Source organism: Poecilia mexicana, unplaced genomic scaffold (genome assembly GCF_051168715.1).
Source record: "Poecilia mexicana isolate PSO_F unplaced genomic scaffold, ASM5116871v1 scaffold_8, whole genome shotgun sequence".
Classification (NCBI taxonomy): domain Eukaryota; kingdom Metazoa; phylum Chordata; class Actinopteri; order Cyprinodontiformes; family Poeciliidae; genus Poecilia; species Poecilia mexicana.
Genome location: NW_028263377.1, coordinates 22,676,175 through 22,702,717, shown reverse-complemented (window position 1 = coordinate 22,702,717; position 26,543 = coordinate 22,676,175). Strand labels below are relative to the sequence as shown.

Below are 26,543 nucleotides of genomic sequence, written 5' to 3'. Positions count from 1 at the left end.
CTTAATATCCGTCAGGTGAAGGGAATGAGATCAGTAATAAAACGTGCAGTGATTTACTCTCTGGCAGGGCGAAGTCAGTGTGAAGCAGAAATACAAAGTGATGTTGGGAGTGAAATTGGAGAGGGACCGAGCCGCAGCAGTTACACATCTTTTCATTCCCACGACTGAGGGAAGCGTGCAAATGAAAGACATGGATACGGACAGACGGCGAGCGAGAGTCCGGGGTACCAAGAGACAAACAGACCCCCGATCAGCCAGGCGAATGTGTGAACAGGCGATCAACAGATGATTAGCAGATGTCACCTCGCTGACTCGGCCCTGCCATGACATGTTATCTGAATGAGGCAATTAAAAGGCCCGTCACAGCGGCCGCCGGGGGAGGACGACGTCCGTGGAATCGCTTGGACACATTTAAACCTCAGCTTCACCGCGCAGGTCTTTGATTGCGACAATGTGCTGATTTCCTGAATCTATCAGAGCAATGCATGTCACTGTCGGCACTTGGGAGAGGTAGCTGTCAGCTTCTTTGCAAGCAGGCACCATTTTGGACTCGAGAAGTGACAATGGTGGGATGAGAAACTCTGGCGTTTAGCTTGTTTCTGTGGTTTCATGGCTTTCGAGCAGAGGTTAAGAGAAAAAGAGGAAACAATGGCAGAGTTAACTCACCAGGACCTCCATTGTGCTTGACCCAACAGCTCAACCAGTTCAGTTTCACTTAAAACGGTTTGTTCTCCAGAGCACGAAAACGTCTAGTTTTGCTGCAAGTGTTTTATTTTTTTTTTCCAAGACATCAAACTGTATCCTGCATTTTCTGTGCTTGTTGTGTATGACAAGCACAGGTGAAAGTCAGCCCAATCAAGGCAGTGTGCTCTTTCCAGCATGGTGCATTTGCTGTTGCAGGACATTTGAGCTCCAAACAGAGAAAAGTTACAACACACATTGATTTTCAGCCAAAACCACTGGGAATTTCCCATTACCCTTAACACCAGCCTCACAAATAAATCCTGAAATTTATAAAATAAAGAATTGCACAAAAAAAAATCAGCAAATTCTAGTCAGAGCAGAGATTGATCAGCAAATCTGCCCTACAAATACAAATTAAAAGAAAAATGACTGAAGTTTATGAAGGTGGTGATGATTAGGAACAGTTAATCATAAAAAAGTTGTAATTTTGGGTTTCTTTTTTTATTACTTAAATTTATAAAGCAAAAACTGCAATTTCACTGTTTCAGATTTGATAAGTAAAACAGAATCTAACTTTTTTGTGACACCAGCAGAAACATTATTTCGCCCATTTCCTCACTGCACAACAACTCCCATCAGAAAACATTTTCAGAAAATGTTTGTCGATTAGTTAGTATCAGAGAATATTTTGTCCTCTAGTACGCATAGATATATTCAGGTTTTCCTTTAAATTTGTTTGTATACCTCATTTAAATTTGAGCCACTTGCATCAGCACAATCATTATCATTTAACCATCTAACTTAAAATACAAAAAGCAATTTTATGAAAGCCACAGCTTTCATTCGGGTGGTTAAAATGCAACTTGGAATACAAACGAGCTTCCTTCTCTCTCTCTAAACATGTCGTTGAGGCTAAATTTCTGTTTTTAATATATTGGGCATATTATCCATTTTGCACACCCGCAAATGAAAAATTGTGCAAATGAAAAGGATGCAGATCCCTGTGGACATAATGAGCAGAAATGCCGGTAGAGGTCACGAGTGGAGGAACATAAACACTCACACTGCTAAAGACGTCTGCATGGATCGAAACACAGGCAGCTGAGCAGAATGCATAATCAACAGGCTGCTTGATATTTCCACAGCCGTGATTTAATAACCTTTTATGGATGAAAGCAGCTTCCTCATGTAGGGAACACAGTAATTATGATACCGGCACTGAGGCGGTAAGGAGGGCGAATATAAGAGTTGAAAACAGTTTGTGTTTTGACTGAGGGGGATATTAACATCTGCAAATGGACATGCATGCAGACATAGATGTGACACATTTAATTTAAAGTTTAAGTAAAAGAAGAAGCCTTGGTTTTTAACGTTTGCACAGGTAAAGAGCATGAAAAAGGCTAGTAGATGTTTTTTGAAGCAGGTGTGATTGTTCATGTTTAATAACTAGAATGTAGCGCAGGAGCTATATTCCGATATTCTGCTGAAGTAGGAAAGCTGCAGTAGCTGTTAGGTAAAATAAACCCCATTCATCTCTGCTGTTACATTTGGGATAGGAGCAATTACAAAACAATGTACTAGATTGTCGCACAGGTACAGACAATTACAAAGGATGTGCAAGCTGATGTAGCGCTCAAACATTTGCAATTTAAATGCAAAAATCAGGATCCGAGAGGTTCTTCAGGCACTGCACAATCAAAAAGACATGGCTTTTGAGAAAAACAAGTGTTTGTAGGATCCTTCTGTGGACCGAGTGTACTTTGCATATAAATCCCATTTGACAAAAAGAACAAGTATTTGGTTTGTATTTTAGAACAGTTTTGTGAAACAAGAGGTTGTTCCTCTGGACGGAGCAAAAACAATTCATACAAATACGACGTTTCCAACCATTAAGACTTAAATACAAGCAGAGCGATCTTAAACTGGGTCCCTAAATTATGAGGAAGGCCGTGAGAACAAGCCCCTGCCTTCATGTGTAAATGATGTGTGTGCGTTAAAATGTGCTGTACACACTATACAATGCAAAAGTTTGGATACATCAATAAGGAGCTGGCCATGGAAATGTCAGCAGCCCCACAGCAGCTCCAAAGCACTCCATCACATGATTAATTACCAAAATGACAACAAAAACGATCACACATCCATTTTCCCACCGTATTCATGTCTGATACACAGCAATACTGATAAAATCAAGCCATATGAAAGACAAAGCAGCCAATGACTACACCATAATCATGTTGGTACCTCAAAAGAAACCATAATCTCCGTAGAAAAAATTATCTTGTTTCAATGAGATAAGAAGTTTTGTTTCCTCTGATAAAGAGATACTTTCTTATCTTAAGGAAACCGCAGATTATAGCAGGGCCGCCTTTATCAGTTTGCATACAAATCAGCTCTCAATTCATCATTTTGTGATCATCATACATTTAATTCACCTAAAAAACAAAAATAGTCATGTTTGTAAAACATGAAAGAAAATGTACTTTTTTGATTCAGTGTGGAAAATGCTGTCATTTTCTCGAAGATGTTCTTCATTTTCTCTGGAAAGTGGAACAATATCCGGCAGCAGTGGATGAATTTCAGTTCCTTCTGCTGATGCTGAGGAGGCAGTGAAGCTGGAAAACCATTATTCTGCTTTTATCACCCAAGTCTTCATTCAGCACAGCCTCGGTCGTCCTCTCTGAAAGCAGCCTCCGCTATCTGCTCATCTTTGACTAGATTTCAAATTGCAATGCCTATTCATCTTAGACCGGGGTGTAAATGGTATTCATGGTGCAGTTCTGGCGAAACGGAAGAAAATGGACTTCACCCAGAGGAAGACAATGAGAAAAAGAAACCGCTCGCTGTGCTAACGACGCCGATGAGAGGACTGGGACAATTCGGCTCCGTGCTTGAGTGGTCGTGTTTCTTCAAAATGTGTGTTTTAGAAGCAGCTTTTTGAATCCGAACGTCAAAACACATCCCGAATCGCAGTGTGACATGTGAGCTGTGTTTGCAGAGGAGGTGGTGCTCCTGGCGATTGAGGCCTCCATATGTTGAGCATTTGTTTACTCAGTCATTAGAGGGCTCTCCACTCTGCCAGGCTGCACTGTTGTCTTAGGCGACGCACACAACGCTCTTTTCTTCTTTTCATCTCCAACCTCTCGGGCACAGCAGCCACAGGAGAGAGAGAGAGAGAGAGAGAGAGAGAGCGGGGAGAGTCCACAGGAAATTAGGAGTGTGACAAGATAAAACCCAGCATTCATCTGATATCGTTTCTAGGCAACTAGTAAGTACAGCAGAGTGACATAAAAAAAAAAATCTTTTAAATGCAACGCAATGATATGGAGACCCGTCACACTTGACTTTAGCTCCAAGACAACTCAAGAATCCTGCGTTTACTTTGCCATAACTTGTATACGTAAGGTTATCTATCTGCCGAGTGGATGTTTCACCATCACTCTGCACAACGCTGCCGGGAAGATGCATCTATCGAACAATGTGCTTTTATGGGTTTCCACATCACCATGTCCTGATAAAGTGTTATTAAAGTAGCTGCATCAGCCAAGAGAGTCACAAAGAAACTCATAAAAACTCACCCTGTTGAACAAACGCTGCTCATTTCTAACTTATCGCAGGTAATGAAAGTGTCAAGCAAAAACAAAGGGAGATGAACAAAAGGAAAAACAAAAGCTTCTTAACATTTTACAGGGTTTTGGTAAAGCTGAGAACAACGCTGCAGTTCTGAGATATTATTACGTTTTCTCAGCAGTAATGTAAAGGATAAAATTAAGTGTTTCGATTAGTAAAGATGGAGTATGTAACTTTTATTTTAAAAAAATGTTCTTATATATTTGTTAAAACTGCCACTATGTGGTGACAGTAAGAAAAAGATCAAACTCCTACATTTTCTCCTGATGTTACTATTGCCAACTGAAGAATGCAACTGGTCAAAATCAACCAATCAGAGCCAGGAGGAGTGTCTTAACACTCCTGTCAATCATGCTCATGTCCTCGCTGCTAAATGTGCTAATGGTGGAGAAATGACTTAGCATTTCAGGAAAACCACTTGTCCACCATCATCGCTATCAAGAAGAAGCTGCAGCACAACAGAGACCAAGGCAGGTTTACATCAGCAATGCTACAACACCTCCAGTATCAGAGCCTTCGATGTTTATGCTTAAACAAGCTAAATACATGTAAAACTTCAACTGCAAATGCAAACGAAAAACCCAGAACTAAACTCAATTTTCAGTCAATGAAAGAAAACTATTTTTAATTCCCCAGTTCTTATAGCAAACACTGCAAATCTCAAGGCAGATTTCATGCTGCCCTCATGATCTACAGATATAAACAAACGAATCATTAAAAATGTGAGAGATTTTTCTGATGGACAGCAAGAAAAGAAGATGAGTGTCCCTGCTGGTTAGAAAAAATATATATAACTTCAAGATAAAATAAGATAAGATCTCCTTCACCTGCTGATGTCGACGATTTCTACAAATTATCACATTTTTCTTCCGTTAACTTCAAGTGAGAACAAGGAAGACTGATCAATAACTGTTTTGTTTAAAGAAATCTGACAGTAAAAGTGTGTGGTAATTCCTCAAGTGAGTAGTCAAAGTAAGATTTTCCAACAACAGTAGACTTGATAGTGCAGCAGCATACTGTCATCCTGTCCAATCTAAACTATCTCCACATGATGAAGCACCCTGATGTAACAATCCCTGCAAATGAAATCACACACAGAGCCAACCTGGAATGATCACTGTTGTCAAAAAGGGAAATTTATTTATTTATTTTTATGATTACCTTTCAACGCACTGTGGCTCAGAAATCCACCCCATCAAAAGGACTGTAAGCACATGTAATGTGCATGCACCCCATGGCTCTTCAGCACCATTCGCAGCCTGGATGTGACCTCAATTGCACACAAAGAGCAGCAGAAAATCGTGCTTCGATATTTGCTTTAACGTGTTGAACCAGACGGCGCTACTACTGCAAACAGAGGGTTGATCACTGTTAAAAACAACCAAAAACAAACTAGGACATACATTTGCAAAAATACTGAAATTCACCACAGCATGAATATGTTTGATGTTGCTTATATTTAAATGCAGGAAATCAATAAATTTGCCGTTTGAGTTTAAGAGCGCCATGTGTCCAAAATGAAGAGCTTGATGGTGTGATGACCAAACCTTTCCGGTGGTCGAATTGGAGGGCTCTGCACCCAACTGTGTGACTCGTTTTAAAAAGAGGTTCTTTCAAATTCAGCTTCCTTCGCTCTGCACAGACATGATCGTTGCCTAAACAAATCAGAGATTTCTGGTGGCTCTTTTGAGCAGTCTGAGATCATGCCCTGACGCTAAACCTGTCCTGACTCCATCTGATTGCCTGTAAACACTTTGGCCTTTTAATGCAGCAACATGACGTGTCGCATGAACCTGATCTTTTCAAGCACATTGACGCAAAGCTGAGGGCAAGCACTTTTCCAAATGTGGATCTGGGACACAGGGTGTGCACCATTACCCCGCTGTTCCCACCCACAGCCTCTGCAGTGATAGTAATGAGTCATTTCACCTATGATGGCAGCTGATGGTAGGCTCTCTGACAGGCGGTGCTTTCTTGAATTTCATGTTTCATCTTGGGCTGTAGTTTGAAACAAAAAAAAAAAAGGTTAACAAATGAAAAACAGTACATCTGGATGCAGAAGGTGTGGCGTACTGCTCAGTTTACCAGCAATAAAAAATCATTTTAGACAGGATAGATTCCAGCAAGCCTGTTTACAATTTACCCCCATTTCAAAGACAATATTTGACTTCAATAGAAACAGATTCATGTGAACATGTGAAAATAACTCCTTAAAAATCTTTAAGGAGGAGGAAAGCATTTCTAAAAATGCAAGTATTTTCCGTGCTTTCACAGAGCTAAATATTTAGCAAAATACCTTTTTCAGTGAGGACAGAAACAGAAAGAAGCATGGAAATATGGAGAGCCACTTCAGCCAGAGTTAAATAAATGAAGAAATAAGTAAGCATATAATTAATTGTCCTCTTTATTCATCTTCTTTCCAATAATTACCTTATTTGTTTATTTAATTTTGGCTGAAATGGCTCTCCGTATAGAACCACTTGATGGATAATATATGCTCATATAAACCCACCAACATGAATCACAAAATGCAGATATCTAAGACTTTACAGCTTCTTAGCTGAACATTAAAAAGAAGCTACTGAGAAGTTCTTCAGTGTATGAAATGATTTTGAGTAAACTCACGTTTATAAACCTGCAAGCTGCTGAATAAGATTGGCTCTTTGTGCTTGCCGGATGTTTGTAAAGACAATCCCAGATGTAATTTTCACTCCAATGGAGCTCCTGTGGCCTCTAAAGGAACCCGGAGGCCACAGAAAGTAAACAGAAAAGAGAATGTGTCTCAGCCTTTAATATGCCACTAGATTTTGCGGCAGCATAAGACGGAAAATTCGACCCAAAATCTCCTGCAGGCTGTGTTGAAAAAAAATATGCCAGGTGTCAATTCCAATCATGACAACATCAGCGAGCCAATGTGCAGAAAAGCAGCAAAACAAAATCGCTCTGACGGGTGATTTTTCTAGTTAGCTGGAGGATGTTTGCACCTGTTCACATAGACTCAATTAAACGGGCATTGTTGAAGCACAGCTTTACATTTTTATGTTGAATCGAAATGTATTCAAAAAGATAAATGATGTTTCACAATCTCTATAAAGCAATTTAAAGAAAGAAAGAAAACCTTCAAATTAGTTTATATGTTCTGACCTTTTTACAGATTGCTTGAAAATGCTTCGGACAATTAAATTGATCAGCGATGAAATCCCCTCTCATTCGAGGGGAAGCACACGTTTGCAGTGCACTTAGAAAAAGGGCACAAGCCACTCAAAACAGATCAAATCCTGCTGGAGCTAAACAGACGCGCCGACCTTCAGCGCTCCTCCCTGAGAACCTGAAATCAAAAGTTACCAATAAGACCTGACAAACCAGAGCCGCAGTTTCTGAGGAACACTTCGATTTATCATCGAACATTTCCTGCCACCATGAAAGTGACAGGAGCACTTATGACTGATAATTGCAGCCGTCTGAAACTCAGCAGCTTTTACATGCGATTGCAACCGATATCAGCTGTCACCATTAGAGCGAAACAAGACTGGAGATGAAATGGGGGTGGGAGATAAACTCTCAGTGACAAACCAATTCGATGCAAATGAAAAAGCTTTTAAATTATATATGTATGATATAGATATGCAGCTGGCTGTCAGAGTAAATGTCTGGAAAATGCAGTGTTTTACTTCCAGCCCAGCTTCAGTTTCCTGAAACCAAATGCATCTTGATCAGTATGGCGTCACGCTCACCGTTGGGGAGCATCGCATCATAAAAGCTGAACGTCACTCTGAACGTCTTCTCCACATGACGCCTCTTTGGCCATCTACACAATGTTTCCCCTCTCCTAACCAATCTATATGTGTTTAAACATTCAGCATCACTTTGGCGATGGAGCCCATCTGTGGGCTGCGGATTCCTGAAAATTCACAAAGACCTACGATTCAGTCAGACTGCCTTTAAAAGAAATTATATTGATTTTATTGATCATCTTCAATAACCTAAAGTGTTTAGGTACCTTTACTTTGTACTCTCTCTATCTGACAAAGCAAATCTAGTCATTATTTTCTAATACATTCAAATGATCTAAATGTTACACCGTCTCTTACATCCATTCTTCTTTTTTCCCGCTTGGTGTCTAAGAGTTTAGTCATAAAGTTTTCACAATATTTAAGCTTCACAGATTAAAAAAAATTGCAAAAGATTAAAAAACAACAACAAAGAAATGTGTGTTTTTTTAATAAAAAATGTCAAAATGCAGAGAAAAATGTTGAAATTTAGGGAGAAAAAATGTCAGATTTGTTTCTCCAGAAACCCTCGTCCTCTTCTGTATGTCTTAGATGTCTGATGTAAAAAAAATTATTATTTAACAAAGAGTGTCATTATCACCTGATTTCCTCTCCTGGCAAATTATGTACAATTTGTGATTCTGCTTGTGCTTCACAGGAACATGCCCACCTGTTAATGTTATGTTTTTCGAAGTGATTATACAAGGCCGTGATTCTGACTCACAGCATCATCACGTCAACATCCCCCACTTCTATTAGAGTTCAAGAAGGAAATTGCAGGAAACATCGGGTACTTATCGAGGCGACTGTTGGGCACGCAGTGTTCACAGAGGATAAGTCAGATGTGAAAAACCCACTCTGGAGTTAAGCATATGCAAACAACTGCTTCTGAAGAGCCAAATATTCCAAAACTCAAAAAAAAATAAAATAAAATAAAAAGTCAGCCCAGAACACAGACGAGAGAAAACACCTGTTCTGTTCGCCGGCATGTCAGCTGTTAAAAATAAAAGTCAGGACTGGATCAAACCGTCCACAAAGCACCAAAAGTCAACAGCTCACACTGCAATGTGAGAATCACTGAAGCAACCTCAAAAGGGGAAAAATCTCAAGTACATCTGCTGGTTTTTATATTACCACTACTAAAAAAAAAACACTACCTGAAAGTAATGAATAAAATAATTCCCGATTACCATTTGAACAATATTCAAACATGAAAAACACACATCTTTGCTCAAAAACTAACACCTGGAAGCTGAAATCAAACATACGGATGTTCTTAATAGAATAAAACTGATCTTATTTTGAAAATATGTCTGTTGGGAGGAGTCAATGTGAAGCTTTCAAGCATAAAAATCACACAGAAAACACAGAATAAGAACAACTTCCAATTTTTAATCATAAATCAACAAATGGATGGATAAAACTGATCCTAAACACACAATAAAACCAGTTGTTGGGTGGAAAGTCAGATTAAAATTAACTTTTAGAAATCGCTTTCCCAAAACCAAGTCTTATTATATTTGGAGACAGAAAAATATGCAAAAGTTTTCTTATCTGAGGGTGAGTTAAGTATACGGCGCTCATTTTGTAAATATTTGCTTGGACATGTTAAACCAAATATTAGTGGCATTAAACCAATTTATTTCACATACCATTTTCAGCCTTTGTGAAGTAGAGAAATTAGAAAAATAGATATGCACAATTCCAGCTGTTTGTTAAAATAAGCAGATAGAAATATTTAACCCTGAAAACGTTAAATGTCAAAAATAAGATGACATTCCTGTCTATGATGTATATACATTTGCTTACTTCAAAGTACAACAGTAACATCCTCCTTTAAAGATCATCATATCAATATTCCCTCCATCTTTTATTGACGTCAGATTTAGGAGGTAGCGTTTCTCTTTCCACTGTTTGTTGTTTCAAAGTAGGATGTGCGCACGTCCAGTTCCAACCACTCTTACGAATCTTGCCATTCCCTCCGGAAGTCACGTGTTTTGTGCTTTTACGACCCTTGACCTCAACATTAGTATGCGAAAGTCCGCACATTCGGCACGGCCAGGGGCAGTCAGACAGGCTCGCAAAAAGACAGGCTGTCAACTCTGATCAGCCGTTGTTCGTCTGTGATTCAACAGCTGGATGCAGAACCACGGGGGCTGAGAGGAGAGGAAGGTGAAAAAAGGGCAAGCTGGATGTTGGGTAACATGCTGGGTTTGAACCTCTTTCAGCCTTTTCATCCACGGCTCTGCGTTTGCCTCCCACTGGCCCTGAAGTCACAGAGGATGGCAAAGAGACAGGAAGTCACCAGCAAGACGGTTAACGGGTTAAGAAGTGAAGCTCAGTCACCTCCCCGTGGGACCCTGACGACTCTGACGAACCGCAGCGCTGCTCGTTTGCAGCCTGATTCAGCTCCGTTCTCGTCATCGCTACACCTTCTGACTGTGCTGCAGCCTTTGTATCTTGGTTTGTGATTTTTCTAGTCCAACTCTTTTATTCAAGGTTTGATTTGAACATCTGGGTTCCTCTGACTCATCCTGTAAACATCTAGACTGAAGGCAAAAGTACATCAGGGCTAAATTAATTTAGATAAACTATACTTGAAAAAAATCGCAAATTCTGATAAATTGGACATTTAAGCCGAGTCTAACAGCTGAATCTACAGCAACGTCACATAACTGCAAGAGTGGAAATTCATTGGAATCATTCTTAATGGTATTTAATAACAAATATACTCAATTCAGCTAAAAAGCACAGAAACAAATGTTACAAGTCAATTACATTTCTACATCAAATTCAAACAAGCCAATCAGGCAGTCAAACTGGGGTTCAATATTTAATCCAAATTGTAATACAGCCCAATTGATTTAATCTCTGTATACTTTGTGATGTAGAGAAAATTAGTGAGCAATCAGACAAAATAACACACCAAATGTGTCACAGGCTGTCATTGTTTCAGGTAAAATTTTAAAAAAGTTTGAAAAAGTAATGATATTATAATAAAAATAACATTTTTCCCACTGTTGGTTCCACGAGACCATCAAAAATGTAAACATATATAGAATATGATTAAGCCGTTTTTGTTTCAGTAACACATTGCATTACTTAACTTCAACAAAACAAGCCTTTTATAGTTAGGGTTCTTTTATTTATAAAAATGAAGCTAATTTAAAAAAAAAAAGGTTTAACTTATAGTCTTGCAATTTAACCCTTTCATGCATGAATTATGATCCTTTGTGTCAGGACTTTTTTCATTTTTTTTTTTCTTAAAGCATAAAAAAAAGGTAGGTTTGTTGTTTTGGTTCTTTTAGGTGATCAATTGTAATTTTTTCCAAATACAAAGTTGTTATTTAAAAAATACGTCAGTAGTATTGTTCTTTAGGGGTCATCTGATGTCACAATATATATTTTTTTACCTGCAAGAGTCGTCTACAGTAGAAGGAGTCAGTTGGCATGCTTTCTTGTCTGTCGGCCATATTGGATTTAACAAAAATAATTTCTTGCATTTGCAGCTGATGGCCAATAGTTGATAGTGTATTTTATGATGCATTAGTGTCCACTTCAGTGGTCTGTGTGCATTTATAACATAAAAATCCACAAGAAGCACAAGAAAATGGCTTTTAGACAGCTGTTCACTATGCATGAAAGAGTTAAAAACAAAGTAATTTTGGATGTATGCAAAAATAAGACTTAAGCACTTCACAGTTTCCAGTCAGAGGGAGAAGTTTCTGTTGCCATATTGGACAGTAACTCTCATCCTTATGAAAGTGGTCTCACAGATCTCTGCTCTCTCCCTCCTGCTGCTTTAATTATTGCAACACATTGGCTTATTTGTGAGGCAGCAGTGGAAAATTTTGTACTCAGCAGGGAGATAAACATTAAATCCTGATAGGAAAATCTTGAATCTGAGGCAGAAATGTGTTTTTCCAAAGCTGCAGTCAAATTTCTTGTTTTACAATTAGAAATTTTATAAACCTTAAAATAATTGGAACCAGAAAACAATGGCTGATTATATAAACAATTTTTATTTATTGTCACATCTGAGAAGATAAAAAACTAGCAGGATTTCTACTATGAGCTTCATAGTTCAGACACTTATCTCAAAAAATTCAGCTTGTTCATCCTCTATTTGCATAAACAGAACTGAACTCCTGTTTATTCATTTCATCGAGTCTGAAAGCAAAATATTCAGCCTCTTAAATGAAATGCATGGTCCTGCTTCTCTAAGCATGCATTTTAGAGAACAAAGATCCGCATTTTGGCTCAGTGGATGATGGCCAAGTGTAATTAAACGAAACAGTTTGACATGCTGCGCGCCTCAGACTCGTTCTAGCTCAAAGTTAAATCAGAATGAAGCGTAAGATCTGAGGCTGAAGTTTGTTCATTTAGCCTCTGAAAAGTTGAAATAGTTCAAAATAGTTTTTGAAACAAAATGAGACTTTTGAGTCACGATCTCTAAAACAGGAAGGCATGTGGATGATGACATTGTGTCTAATCACACTCTGTCGCCGTAAAGTCACAGAAACAGAGCAACCATTCAGTGAAAATAACTTTCATTCTCATTGAATTTGACAATTTAAGCAAAGTGAAAAGCACCAACTGTATAATCAGACAGCTGTAATTTCCTCTTCTTTGTTTTTGTTTTTTTTTAGTTTGTGTTTTTGAAGAAAAGGTCAACTCCTGAATTGTCTGGGTTATAGTCAAACACTAAAAGTCATGATTACAGAGTTAATTTATGCACTTTTCTATTTTCTGTGCACCTTCTAACCTCAACATTTCAAGATTGTGACCATTTTTGGGACATTTTCAGCATTTAATTAACATCTCTACATGGGAAGCTTTTATATTTTTAACATTACCTCTGGAGACAGATAATGAAACATTTTCATCTTTATACTGCAGACATCCAAATTTAGTTTTTGTTCTCCTTGTTTGCCGTTTGTTCAACATTTTCAAACATTTTCTGCCTTTAAAATGTTACATTTTAAAAGTTATGCATTTTTTAAGAGTTAAAAATTGTCCTTCAAATGTATTTAATTTTACTCCACTATGGACAGGATTTGACTTAACCTGCCAAAACTACTGAAATGAATCCAGTCAAGCTCTTTCATACAAGTATAAAGAGATCACCACTGGCCAAAGTGTGTGTGGATACCAATAACTAGAATATTCTCCGTGTTCATTATGTCCGGACGAGTGGGGAGAAATCTAAAACAAGGCTCAGGGACAAGTATATTTTGTCCCACACTTCAGAGGAAATTTAATGAGCCCCTTGAGGAAGTCAGGCGGCTGCAAATTATGGACCAAAGGAAGAGAGTAAACTTTTAAATGAGAACTAAGTGAATGGGATAAAAATGATGGAAATTAATGAAATGTTGAAAATGATAAGAAAATGAGGTGCAAAAGAGGATCATATCTATATTTACACAGAGGTTAAAATAAAAAAACCTAAATAATTACATATTTAGTATTTGTTCCTGACATTAAAAACATCTGATGTGTGTATTTTTCAAGGCAAGGTAAGGTTGTTTTATTTACAAAGCACATTTCAACAATAAATAAGTTCAAAGTGCTTTTTTCAGGTATATTGTCATTTTATAGCACAATCAAATAACTATATTACCTTCAGTTGTTATAAAAATGCTTTATATATCAAACATAATTTAAAAGAAATCGACTTTCCTTGGATTTCTCAAACATGCATGAAATAAAATCAAGGCAACCCTCCAGGTATGTTTTTGATGAGGTGATATTATAACACAATGTAAAGCTCAAAAAAATCGATTTTTCATAATAAACACTAGCAGATAGTGGGATGAATACACAGAACCAGAAGGGAGGGTTTTGGACTCTGACCCATGTATACTGACAGTCTGCAGAGATTATCCACACACAGCATGATGGAGCTGGAAAAGGTCAACAACTCTGATTAGTTCCTCACACTTCTTTGCTAAGGCACCTGCTCCTGATGAGTCTGGACATATTAGTCTGAACGCAGAGCTGTGAGGTCGGCTCAGGCTTTATAGCCAGGCTCTGCTGCCATCTTGTTTGTGTTTTACCCTGAAGGTGCTTCAGCTTTGACGTTCGAGGTTTCACAGCAAAACGAGGTTCTGAAAGTTTACGTTTTCTCTAAATGTGCAGGAAACATGTTGGCTCAATACAATGCAAATACTTCTTAGTAGTCGATATGGCTTAAAAGAAAAACCTCTGATTTTTTTATACTGGATATGATTTTAATTGTTTTCTTGCTTTTTTTTTCTTTTTTTTTAAAGTACTAATTATTGTAAAGGTGTGTTTCATTTCAATTATCCTTTCTATGAGTTGTACGACTGAGTATTAGGACCAGGCTACGAGAAATTTTATTTATGAGAGTATAGTAATAATGTTAGCTGAATAAAGATGCAATTTTGAAAAAGTAATTTCATGAGAAATAATTTTACTTATACCAAAATATAACTTCACAAAAGTTTTTTTTTTGTTTTTTTGTCATTTTCATGTTAGAGTTCTCATAAAATTATTATTTAATTCTGATAATATTACAAAAGTTCTGTATTCTGGTAATATTTTATTTTCATAATTTCAAAAAAGGCTTGCCCTGATATTATGTTACGCTTATAGTTTGCAAAACTGCAACAGCAAAAGTCAGTTAATTTTTCAACAATAATTGAATACATTTTGTGAAAATGGCATCTCCTGTTCAGCATTATTAACCACAATGCAATACTTGACATTGCACCTAAACCAAAGTATAAAAAAAACAGAACTACCACTATGACGAATAAAAACTAAAACTAAGCAATACTTGACTAACAAAAACTAGCAAATACACAAGAAACTGACTAAATTAGACAAAAAGTCACAACAAAATAAAACTAAACGATAATGAAAAAAACGAAACCATTATAACCCTGCACTGCATTTATAGCTCCGGAAAAAATTGAGGTCAATAAAACGATCAGTTTCTCTGGTTTGTATGGTTTATGTTTGAGTAAAATGAACATTGTTCTTTCATTCTATGAACTACTGACATGTCTCCGAAATGCCAAGCAAAAATTTCGTATTTATTAGCAGAAAATGAGAAATGGTCAAAATAATGAAAAAGATGCAAATAATGCAAAGAAAACAACACTAACGTTTTAACTCAGGAAGAGTTCAGAAATCTACATTTAGTGGAAAAACCAGGAGGTTTTCAGTGCAGTGGGCTCTAAATTTTTTCCAGAGTTGTATATAGCTGACCTGAATTCAGCGTCTAAGTAAATAGAAGCTGCAAAACACACTTGTCGCACAAGATGGCTACGGCAAGATTTTCCAAATATCATCAAAAACCAAACATCTGATTAATCGATTTACCGCTCAGCCCTACTTCTTATGTCTCTAAATTCAACCCTTCTTTCTGGCTCTTCTCTGCTAGGACAGCCAGCTCAGAAACCCAGACAGCACTACTTGATCCGAGTCCAAGCAGCCTGCAGCTACCCAGCTCCACCAGCTGGTCAGGGCAGCCTCACGGTGTAGAGGAAGAGGAGAAGGCAGGATGGGAAGGAGCGGAAAAGGCTCCGCGGTGTCAAAGTGTCCAGGGAGGCAGCCGGAAGCAATCTGCGGTGCACAGTCAGCCTCGGGGGGCCGAGGAAGAGCCCTGCAGGGATTCGTCACAAAAATACACAAAAGACAAAAACAAAACACACGGCCTATCGAGCAGTTGAGAGATGTGCCTGTGTTTGAGGGAAGGCTTTGTTTGCTGAATCCCACAAGGTCCTAAATGTGCTATGTCCCTCATGAGACGATATGAGACAGCCAAGCATCTGCCACGAAAACTTCATTGTGTTTATTTTTCTCTGCCCAGCAGCAGACAAGCAAAAAGCCTGTAAATCTCAGTGACTGAGACGCATTGCATGGTGAAATCTCTCACACAGATGTTCTAAGGCTGCACATGAAACAACCTGGTAGGCCTCCATTGTCTTGCAGAAAGACTAAAGAAATTGCAAAAAGCATAAAGCTATACCATTATATAATGACATGGTTAAATGTCATCGATGAATCTTATTGATCAAGAGATACGAACAAGTACAGGGATAATTACTGATGGCTGGAAATCACTTCAACAAAATATTAAGCTCCTTTAAATAATCATAAGGTTTTCATTTTGAGACATTCTTATTTGTTATTATGTTGGATTATTTTGATCTTTGCTTTACTTTTTTATTCATTTATTTATATATGCTTGTTTCCATTTCTCTCATGTCTGAAATAAATGCTTAAACTCTTTTTCCAACAAAAACACTTCACGAAATCTACTGCAATAGTTTTGAGGGTGTCTATAAGTATCAGATGTTCAAATGGAAAAAAAAGATAATGATAAAATGAATGGCTGTAAAAGTTGGATTAAAAATACAGTTCTTTTCTTTCTGTTCAGATGCATCTCAAAGTGAGACATTTTTCAGAAGGCAGAAGAAAGAGGATTTAAAATGAGGATTAAAAAAAAAAAATCCTCATTTTCCCTTTTAAAAGAAAGATCTTGAACATGCAGTACCACTGATGGCCACTAGGTGCTGGCTTCAAGAAAAATGGCTAATAGAAGAAAAAAAGGCATGTTGAGGATGTGTGGAAATAGGAACATTTGCTAATTAAAGCTTCTCATATGCAATTTTGCAGTTAGCAGAGTGGCTTAGCATGGTTTAAGCTAAGCTAATTAGCTTCAAGCCGTACCCTTTATTTATCTTTTCTTCTAAACTGGTAGAAATGACCCAATATGACTAAACGTAAAAGAAAAATACAGGTTTGGATGCGTCTCTTGCTGACTTTTAACATTTCTGGGGAAATGTAAAAAAAAAAAAAAAACAAAGAAAAAGAATCATATAAACTCCTAAACCTTCTCTGAAGACTTTCTGCTACAGCTGCACAGAGTTGAATGACAACAAAACTCAATAGATGAGAAAATGAATGTCACTCAGGTAAAAGTCTGGGTGGAGGAAGATGAGGAAAGACTTTTGGCGTTGTACTGCATCACACTGTGCAATGGATCTGTATGAGTTTGCTTTAATTAAAAATTATATGCACCTGTAGATTTAATTTTTCATTTTATTTTAAATTTTAAGTAAAAGTAACAGTTAAGTGGTATTTGTTGTTTTGGGGTTTTGCGCACGGTTACAATTTTTGCTTACGGAGATTCTTACACTCTTGTGAGAACAGTCAACAATTGCAGGGAAAGTTAAAACACAAAGCTAGTGCCCACTTGTACTGACAGCTTGATGTTCCTTAATAATGAAAAGTGTTTTTATTTATTTGCAAGTCTCATCCTGTCTGACATCTGCAGCAATTCCCACAGAAAGTAATTTACTCTGGAACGAGAAAAACAGTCATTTTTCTTTTCCGTGGGGAGTCCTGATAGCAAAAATCAGCACCAGTTGTTGGTATGAATTCAGCACATTGTAATATTCATAGTTCAGTCATCAAACTGCCCACCAGTATTCACGCGCCAATGTCTAATTAGTCCCACAGTGTTGGAAGTTTCTCCCCCTCGTAAACAGTTTTCTTATTTAAAACAGATTGACAGGCTGGGCTGAGCAGAGCTGTGTTTGTGCTGCAAACACAATCAAATCAAAGGATTTATATGGAGCACAGATCTGAGACTCTGACTTAAAGCTCAGCTTCAGGCTACAGCGAGCAGATTGTAGACATAGGTGTCAGTGTGTTACTGTAGCTAAAAGGCACAAAAGCAGGACTGAAGCAATAATAAAAACATTAAATTTACAAGCCAGGCTGCTGTGAGCTCCCTTTAGACACATTTCATCACCTATAGAACAACATCCTTTTATGAATCAGTCTTTCTCCAGTATTAGATTATTAGCTGATGGATTCAGCTGCAGGTTTAACACTTACCAGAGATTTACTAAAGTGATGTTAGATGGAAGAATTGTCATACAGTAGATGATCAGGTGAATAATGCTGCATTTCCTAAATCCTTTTTTTCTCACATTTTTTAAGACATGACTTTGGATACATTTTAAAAATATTATCCTTTACATTTCATTGTGTTTTTTAAAGCACATACTGAAAACAAAGGTTTTGTCTAGCTAAAGAAAATAAATAAATAAATGGAAATGGAACCGAAGCACACAGGAAAACTACTGATCATTTAAAAATCTTTACCTCATAGGAAGGAAAGTAAAACAAAAATGAAATCAGGTATAGTGAAAACCTTGTAGGTAAATACTTTCTCCCCGTCTTTAGACGCTGTCCATGTGATCGAGCCTTTGGGAGGCTTCAGAAAAAGCCTCTCCGTATCCCGGGAGTTTCTGGGCTCAGCTTGCAAGACCAACAAGCTGTCATACTGGGAGTCCCCTGAGTAACATCCACCTCACTGGGACTGTTCCCCTTGTGAGAGAAATCTGCAAAGCCAGACTTCATATAAATAAATGAACCATTTAATTACACTACAAAAAGCAAAAAATGCAATCCACTTTAAAGTTGCTGTGCAATGACTTTCATAAGGTGTGATGAAAAACTGCAGGTATAGCCCCATTTCAGTGAACTCAGTCAGAAGAAGTGGATTCCAGTCAAACTGACACAAAGGCAGTGCTTCCCTCTGCTTCACTGCCCACTGCACACCTGAGTCTCCAGCATCTCGCCTGGACGCTTCAGTGCAAAGACGAATAGTGAGCAAAGCTCAGACTGTTCTTCCCTCTGAGGAAGGAGAGGAGATGGTGGAGGAATCCGATCCACTTCTTAGAACCTCTTTAAAAAGAGGCCACTGCTTCAGGAACCTGATATGCTAAATTCACATTTTGTACATTTTTGTACTTCCATTTGGGCCTCAACTATTTCTAAACCCCCACCCCAAGTGCTTAAATAATCATAATAAAAACAGAAAGAAAGAAAAATCACCCAGCCATTTTTTTGGCAATATGTTAATGATTTTTAGTGTCTGGAAAATGAGTCGTTTCAAAAACTTCCTGACTGCTAATGGTGCGTTCACACTGAACATGTTTTGAGCATCACGGAGGCACATCAAGGGCATGTCGAGGGAGCGAGTCCCCAAGTGGGACTCCAGCACATTTGGTCAGCTGGTTTTACTGCTGTATGTGCTGCTGTTGTTGTTGACTTACTATTCAGAAAAGATGCTGGTATGAGTTTCAAAAACGGCTGGATAGTTGCCCATCTGTTTGCAGCCGTTTTCTCTGTGAGCGTACGCACTGCGTTGGGGGGCGTGGCCAGCAACAGCTTGTTTGGATTTAAAGTGACAGGAGGCCCTAAAGCAGCTCAATCTGAAAGGAGCTCAAACTGACCAGACTGAAATCTCAGTAGTTTGTGTAAAAAACATAATGAACATGCTTGTTTTGCTTTAAACCTATCCCAGGATGTTCAAGGAAGCGTAGCAGGTCACCTTTAAAATCATCCATACAACCAACAAGCTGCTGTTGACAGAGACTCTGGCTGAGAGACGTTCCAGACGATTTGAGGAGATCGAAGGGACAGCTTGATGCAAACTGAAGGACCCGGCAGCATCATGGTCTGAAACCACTTCCCCAGCCCTGACATTTGATATGACTTCCAGTCTTGGGTTTTCAGGTGTGTGTCACAAATGCTTAACTCTCTTACAAAAACGGTGAATTAAAGGCCTGAAATATCTGAGCAGAAAGCGGAACATGCTTTCCTCTTCCTCTTCACGCGCCGTCTCACTCATTTCTGTGACAACCATGAGTCAGAATGTTGTGGCTGTGGGAGGAACAGTTTCATTACGGATATGTCTATTAAGATTGCGTGGATAGGTTTTGCGCAAGTAAATAGAAATAATATGAAAAGCGGAAAGCTGCTGGTGCGTATTGATTTTTTCTGTGAATGAATTATAGCAGAGGCATGAAGTAGAAAAAAACTCATTACAGAAGGAAAAAAACTAGTTTGTTCACATCAATACGTATTTGCGTTTCCACACCAGCCAACCGCCGCTGACATCAGAGGAGAGTGGGTGATAAATGGAGAGCGTGTGCGGTGGGGCAGCTGGTTTTATTTCACATCTGTGCAGCCAATCAGTCAGATGAATGGCAGCAAATTTCAGATGAGAGAATCTTACTGGCAATTTCAATATTCCTGCCTCTGCTTATTTTCTACATAAAAGAAAGGTTTCATTCAAGTTTTGTAGTAAACCAAGCGTGAAATCTGCTGTGCAAAGACATTTCTGAAAAGGTTTAATATTTCAAACTGGAGCCTCAGTCCATACTCCATCCCATACAATACGAGTGATTTCATTATGCTTACAGTTAGACTTTCATTTCGGCTGTCTTTTTGTGTTTGCCAATTATAGAGATGGAAACTCTGGTTTAAAAAAATCGATTTAAAAGGTATAGAAACCTTTTAGAAGTTAGGCTGCAAATAAATGAAGCTATAATTGAAAGCAACGGAGCAAAACAAAGTTAGAGCAGTAGAAGAACTTATTTCAATTAATTGTAAATTATACAAAATTTGGTCTAAATTCAACAAAATGTATTAATCTAATGAGATACAAATGACTTTGTAGGATTTAGTCAACAAAAGCGGATGCTCAAAACGTAAACAAAAAGATTTACCTTGCTAGCTTGTGATTTTCCACCTGATCTTTAATAAAGAGCTTTTTTAAAGATCAGTCATCTTATGGTTTAACAGAGAAACACAGAGCTAATTAACTGTAAATTAAAATATTGATTGCTGATTGTGTCAGACTTTGAACAAAACAGCATTCACGTTTAAAGAGGTGCTTAGAACAGGACTATAAAATATGTAAACATCAGACATATGAAAGACAAATATCATGTCAGGGACTGGTGCTGAGTTCACCTCAAAAGTGAACTTTTCCACTGAGCAAGAGTCGGTGAACACAACACACGAGACCTCAGGAAGATTTCTTGCTGAACCCAGAAAAAGAATCAACTGTCTAAATTTCACTGGCTTAAATGTGCCATTTATCAACAAGTATTCATCATTCATTATGTGTTTTCATGTACTCAAATGATCTGGAGGTTTTTGAAATGTCTCGTTTCCAGACACCAACAGGAGTTTTTCTCTGTTATTAGAAGCAGTTGAGACCCACATGGATGTATGACAACATGCAAAATGTTAATTTTGCACAGTTACCCTTTAAGATTACCCTTTGTGCTGTTGTACTGACTCGCCACCTGGATAACCTCGTTCATGACTCACTTCTGAAATAAATCTCTGAATCATCCTGACTTCTGGCAACCTCTGTGCTCGTCTTCATCATCATCTTCCTGCAAGTCAACCTGTCCGCCCTCCGTTTTCTTTCTCTCTCCGTTCCACCTGCTCAAGTCTTCAGGATTAGCTCCTTGTTCTCAACTCGGAGGCGCCACCGCTCTCCATCGGACCTCTGGATCAACACCTCCATGCAAGCAAACAACCCCAGATTCCAGTTGCTCCTCCTAATCATTCAGTAAACGTCTTCTCTCATCTCCAATCATTCTTGTTTCAACTCATTGTAAAAAAAAACAACAAACAAAACACATTTTTGTCCCCTCAGATAGAGAAAACTACCTAAAAATATGAACAATTATGAGGGAATTCATCTTGTTGGGCTGAAAAAAGTAAATGATTTGATTTGAAACCATACAAGTTGGACCCAAGAGTAAAATCAAATGAAAGATGAATGAGTAATTTTCAAAAGAAGCTTGATAAATGCACAGTAGAAAACAGAAATGACTTGCCCTCATGGAAACAAGTTCCAGTGATAAACAGAGTTCAGGTGTAAGGTGGTAAACAAATCACTCAGTATGAAGGATTTGTTTGCAAACTACCTTAAAGTGATCATTTTAAAGATTAGTTCATCAACGGCTGATAAAGAGATGCAGCTCAGCACTCGCTCAGAGCTGCTGGCTCCATGTTCTCTGGCTTAATTGCACCCAGGTTGCAAAAGATGGAGCAGTGAAATGAATCGTTGTAAATCAGCCACGGAAGAGACAAAGATCGGTCATGTTAATGGTTCGAATCCCACAAAACATAATTTAGCTGCATCTTCTCGTATGCTTGTTGCCGGAGAGAACAAATCGGAGTCAGTGTGCCAGAGTCGAGATATCCGGTTGCAGATTTTCTCGACAGTTTGACAACAGTTGGACGTCAGGTGTGAAAGTTGGATGTCTGTCAACTTTAAGAAACGGAGAAGAAAACTGAAATGAAACTGTGGCAGAAGTTCACAATGGTACAATCTCGTCAAGTCACACATTTACATTTCCTGATTGTGATTAAATGTAATGAATTTTAAAACCTGAGAATTAAAGAAATTTCATTCTCCCAGAAAGGCAAACCATTAATACTTTATATTTTGATAAGTTATGAGACTAACTCATTCATAAAGACTAATATTTTAGGTTTATCTTAATTGCTGTAAGGAAATATTTTAATATGAATTATACTACATATTAATCTGATAAGATGCTAATTTTTGCATGATTAATGTCACTTTTCGCCAGCTCTAAGCTGTAATTAATATAGAAACTAACTCAGCGTGCAATAATACTTCCTTAGCCTATTTTAAAGATTTATGGAGAAAGGAGCTTCACTAGAGGCAAATAAATTCAAAAATATTTCTATAACGGCGTGGGTTTATATAAATGTGTCTGTATAAACGCTTTTATCCAGGGTCTTTTCACATACGGACTGAGAAATAGACATAAATTACAGCTGGCAGAGGTGCAGTGCTGTCTGAACTTTCATAATTGATATGAAAAAGGATTTTAATGCAAATGACATCAGATAGGTTAAGATTAATGACCTTCCTGAGGGGAAGCAGAGCATCCAACCTGTCTGTCACAAACTGTTCTCTTCACTGTCTCACATATTAACTCAAACATCCACATCCTTGTATTTGTTTCCCTCTTTAATGTGGATTCTGCAGGCGCTGGTTTCCCCAGAGAAAATGTACACTGAGCCAAGCAGCAAAGCATATTCCCATTTCACCAAATAAAAGCCATATGGACATCTAATTTCGTCAATTTTTACTTCAGCATCTCATGGGGAACAGGAATATCTGATGAACGAGATGCAAATCCACCGTTTCGTTTCTGTTTTCGTTTTTTTGGAGCAGAGTCTAATGTCTGCTTTTCTGGGAACAATGAATAAATTATTTTTAATCAGGATACACCCCCAGATGTGGAAAACAGACAAGGACATCAGTTAAAGTCAAGCTGAGCACATGAGAAAAACAAGCTAGATCATTTAACCCTCGGCTCCATTTTATTCGTTTTATTTCTGAAACAGGCTGTTTTATTGGACACTATAAATGATTTTAATAAATAACTAAACTCTGCAGCTTAGATGAAGGTTTATGGTTACAATAAATATTGTATATAAATATTGTAATATAGCTACATATTGCATCCAAAGAGCAAATATATATTTCTACAATATAGAAAAACTCTCAGTAATTTATATTTTTACTCCATCCAGAAGTAAGGACATGAAAACTGTAGTTCTTTAAGCTCTGGAGAGTCTTTTAATAAGAGTAATATTATTCAAAACTTTAAAAAGATACAATTTAATATTACATTTATTACATTTGTAGAGATGCCTCTTCAGTATTCTTTTCAGTCTTGAGACTCCAGCTCATAACTATAGAAATATGAAATGAATAATAAATTGTTCTGAGGGGAAACTTGCAAAAACTGATTGGCCACAGAGACGGGCCTGCTGCGCCGGTTTAATGATAGTATTAATTCATAACTAAAGTGGGCCTCAGTAAACTGCAGAAGGATTTCACAAAGTGACATAAAACTGAAGAGGAAGATTTTAGGCTTTGTATTTTTAGAAAACAGGGACTGTGTTGGAAATCTTTTCTCAGTTGAGTCTGTAGCACAAACCAAAGGAAACCTCTGCACTTTGTTTACAGTGATGGCTTCAAAGAACTGTACAAGTTTCTTTCTGTTAATTGTTACAACTAGATTAAAAGAAACAGCCAACCCCACCAGTCTCTGCACATTCGTCTTTTCTGTTTGCAGCGTTCTCGCTTCTTTTAGTCCCGACTTTCTTGTCACAGTTGCACTGCAGAGGTTCTGCTAAGTATGTTGCATAACAAATCCATTCGCAAGCGGAAAAAGCTTCCCTGGTTTAGACTTCTCTAATCGCCGCTGGGTCTTTCTCACTCTTTTAACAGAACCTGCCAAGGAAGACGTACACTAGTGTAACATATTGGCTTACAGTATCACCGGATAAAGAAAAATAAATTATTGCAACCTTTGTTGCTCATCCAGCTTTGTTCCAACCTCTTATGTTTTGCCTGACACATTTTTTGGTTGTGTATCCCTAAAACAGTAATGTTTTATAAAAGTGACGAGATATACATCAGAAAAAAATACAGTACTGAATACAAACAATACAAAAGAAAGAAAGCAAGTGAACTTATTATTAGGTTCTTGTGAGGTTTGTTTATAAGTTCAAAACATCTGACAAGATGGAAAGGATGATTTGGGGCTTTTATGGTTGAAAACATGCAATTAACACAATATCTTATTATTTTTAAGTAATAACGTAGTTCTGAGCTACATCTATAAGTATTCCAAAGTTTTAAATATTACCCATTAGAAGCTGTTAGAAATCTCATATTAAATAGATTTTATACTTGATGTGTGAATTGAAATCATTCACAATTCATACTTGGCTGAAATTTGGTTTCTTATGTTGGAATTTTTAATGAATAATTTAATAGCTTTACTTCAGGGTTTTTGTAAAAAATAAAAAATTAAAATACTGTTTCAGTGCACAATTTATTCATCTCTGAAATGAAATAAGCTTGAGCTTAAATAATTCTGAAATGAACCAAAAGCTCAGCAGGTAAGTCATGATGTATGCAGGGCCGGCTCATTCCGGCTGACTGGTGAAGTGGACAAACTCACAATTTTAAATTCCTGTTACTCATTTCTACTGCAGTAATTATGAAGAAAATTGAAGTTATTCTAAATAAACAGAGATCTCTGTGGGTCTGGAGCATGCAGGTAAGTGATGCAATGCCAAGAAAAAATTCAGGGTGGCTTGCAGTCATTAAGTTGGCCATGATCCCCACTGCTTACCAAATTATATGTGTAATGAGGCCATCTGGCCAGCAGCTACAGCCTGGCCTAACAACCGGACAGAAGACGAGCTTAATAAACAAAACAATGTGCAGCTGTTTTGGCACCTTAAGAGAAAAGTGTTGAAAAAATATATATACGTGAATATCAGACTTTAAACTGTAAACAGGAATGATAAAAAACTTCCCCAACTGTGAACCGCTGAGATTTCACTTTTATTACACTGATTCTGCAGGATGATCAATAGGCTAACAGCAACATTCTGTTGTGCCACATCTGTTCACCTCTGATTTAGTTTTGCAAACATTAGAGGTTATAAATTGTAGATTTCTTATGTAAAAAAAAAAAAAACATAATCAAGAGCAGAAAACAGACGTTTTAGTTTCCTTCCCACCAACCCAAATCCTCTCCTGCTTCATTACATTAAAGAAAACTTGCAGCAAATACTTATGGATGACAAATACACAATAAAATCACCATCTGCATCATTTCCATCATATTTCTACATTATTTTAAACTTTAATATGAAAGATGTGACTAGGGTGAAAACATTGAGCCCTTTGTAAACTAAGTGGGAAAGAATATTTTAATGTAAATCAAGTCTATAAGTTAAAATAATAAAAACATTACACAAAAGTAAAAAATAAACACATTTTTGGGATTAAGCTGTGGTGCAACCTTAGAAGTTCAAAAAATGTTCAGCAGGCAACTGAAAAAACAGCAGCAGGTGTTTGTAATTTGGATTTCGGAGTGATTAAAAATTGATTGTGAGAGCTGGAGCAGGCTGCAGAGAGCATTACGAGTCATTTGTCCAATTCCTTAGAATAAAGAGCTAAAGGCACAGAGAGGCAATGAGCTAATCACCTTTGTGAACCAGCTGTCATTAGTAGCTCTGTGGATCAATAAGCAACATTTCAAGCCAAACAACTTCTCCTCTCTGCATGTGGTTCACAGTATTTATGTGACTCATAAAACTACTTGAAGTAGTGATTGTGTCTGAGTTAATACAGCCGAGTGGCAACGTATAACAGGAGGGACCAAAGAGGAAAATGCATTTGCGTCATCTCTTTATGTCTCGACGCAGAGCGGAGGTTCAGGTTAAGAGAACTTTATTGAACAGCTAAATTTAGATCAAATCTTTCACAATAGATTATTTACTACTTTTTATCTCGCATGTCCAGACAAAAACACACAAAAATGAGGTAAATTAAATGTTTGCAAACTCACAGATGCTCCCACTTTGCAAACAGAGTCAGCTGTGCAACGTCCATTTTCCCACTTCTGGAAAGAAGCAAACAGAAGAGAGAGTCAGACTCACAACCAGAATCAGACAAACCTTAATAAATAACTCTTCTTTCATAAATATGGAGGGATGAGATCATAAAGCATATCACACACTTCCAAGTTGACTGTTACAAAA

The 26,543-nt window shown here is 37.6% G+C and overlaps 1 long non-coding RNA gene across 1 annotated transcript in view; it reads right to left on the bottom strand.

Annotated features, from left to right (window-relative positions):
* Window positions 1-1,998: 1,998 nt before the first annotated feature.
* Window positions 1,999-26,543, bottom strand: part of LOC106922352 (uncharacterized) — a 33,324-nt gene continuing 8,779 nt past the window's right edge. Inside the window, exons 2-5 of the long non-coding RNA XR_001419177.2 lie at window positions 26,351-26,404; window positions 6,244-6,312; window positions 5,476-5,661; window positions 1,999-3,824 (exon numbers count right to left, since the gene is read on the bottom strand). This is a non-coding gene — a long non-coding RNA (uncharacterized LOC106922352). The remainder of the gene's footprint in view (window positions 3,825-5,475; window positions 5,662-6,243; window positions 6,313-26,350; window positions 26,405-26,543) is intronic.